This window comes from Tachyglossus aculeatus, chromosome 1, assembly GCF_015852505.1.
Source record: "Tachyglossus aculeatus isolate mTacAcu1 chromosome 1, mTacAcu1.pri, whole genome shotgun sequence".
Lineage (NCBI taxonomy): Eukaryota > Metazoa > Chordata > Mammalia > Monotremata > Tachyglossidae > Tachyglossus > Tachyglossus aculeatus.
The window spans coordinates 93107272-93109034 of NC_052066.1; the positions used below are offsets into that span (position 1 = coordinate 93107272).

General features: G+C 41.8%; 1 non-coding gene across 1 annotated transcript; it reads right to left on the bottom strand.

Annotated features, from left to right (window-relative positions):
- Positions 1–446: 446 nt before the first annotated feature.
- On the bottom strand, positions 447–584 carry LOC119937169. The gene has a single exon (XR_005453936.1). It is a non-coding gene; the product is annotated as a small nucleolar RNA SNORA7 (small nucleolar RNA).
- Between the last annotated feature and the right edge of the window lie 1179 nt (positions 585–1763).

Genomic DNA, 1763 nt, shown 5'->3' on the forward strand with positions numbered 1-1763 from the left:
CAATCAAATGATTGCATCTGTATGTCAGTGACTCTTGAAAAGGGAAATGGAGTAAAACTAGAAACATTTTTCTTTTTTACTGCATATACGGAAGGGCTGAAGATGGGTATAAGTAAGTCCATATGTGCTAGAGATAACTCATGGGTTAATTTATTTATTTTTCATGGTATTTTCTAAGCCATTACTAGGTAACAGGTACTATGCTAAGTACTGGGGTCTTGTCTTGACTTAAGTTATCGAGTCATCTCTGACCTATAGTAACTCCACGCACTCATCTCTCCCAGAACACTCAACTCCCATCTGGAATTGTTCTGGCAATGTATCCATAGAGCTTTCTTGGAAAAAATGCGGGAATGGTTTACCATTGCCTTCTCCCATGCAGTAAACTTGAGTCTCCACCCTTGACTCTCTCCCATGCCACTGCTGCCCAGCACGGATGAGTTTTGACTTGTAGCAGATTGCCTTCCACTCGCTAGCCACTGTCCAAGCTAGGAACAGAATGGGTAGGGCTCTGCCGGACTCTCCCTCCCATAGCCGAGACTGATAGAGTACTGGAAACTCTCCAGTTGCCATCCTGAGAGGGGTAGATATAGCCTAATCAGGTTGGAAACAGTTTGTGTCCCTCCTGGGGCTCACAGTCTTAATCTTCATTTTACAGATAATAATAATAATAATGGCATTTATTAAGTGCTTACTATATGCAAAGCTCTGTTCTAAGCGCTGGGGATGTTACCAGGTCATCTGGTTGTCCCTTGGGGGGCTCACAGTCTTAATCCCCATTTTACAGATGAGGTAACTGAGACACAGAGAAGTTAAGTGACTTGCCCAAAGTCACACAGCTGATAATTAGCAGAGCTGGGATTTGAATCCATGACCTCTGACTCCAAAGCCCGTGATCTTTCCACTGAGTCACTGAGACACAGAGAAGTAATAAGAATAATACTTATGATATTAACAATAATAATAATAATAATGATAATGAGGTTTTTGTTAAGCACTTACTATGTGCCAAGCACTGTTGTAAGTGCTGGGATAGATACAAGGTCATCAGGTTGTCTCACGTGGGACTCACAGTCTTAATCCCCATTTTACAAATGAGGGAACTGAGGCACAGAGAAGTAAAGTGGCTTGCCCAAAGTCAAACAGCTGATAAGTGGTGGAGTCAGAATTAGAACCATGACCTCTGACTCCAAAGCCCATGCTCTTTCCACTGAGCCACACTGCTTCTCAGTGAAGAGAGTACAAGTGAAGAAAAGAGGATTATCTACAGTGTCAAGGCAACCAAGAGGTCAAAGACGATCAGAAAAGAGAGGAGCCTGGTAGACTTGGCTGTAAGATTAGATTATACCCTCTTAGATTGTCTATTTGTTGCTGAATTATTCTTTCCAAGCACTTAGTACAGAGCTCTGCACACAGTAAGAGCTGAATAAATACAACTGAATAAATGTAAGGAGGTCATTAGAGAGTGTAGCTGTACAGTATTTCAGCTATGGTTGTCATCTTTCCTTAAATCTGAGTATCTTGTGGGGCATGTTTCATTAATCTCACCCTGTTTCCAATCAAACCACCTCCTAAGGCAACTCAATACTTCTGCCCAACCCCTCCAGGAAGCCTTCCCTCATATATTTGCAGCATCCCAATCCTTCAATCCAACATCAACTTGGATATTTTATTCCAATCCTCCAAACTAGTGCATAAATGAAGATGTCTTTGTATGTTGACATGTTTATTCAGCTATTTCACCCTGACATAACCTGGCATAT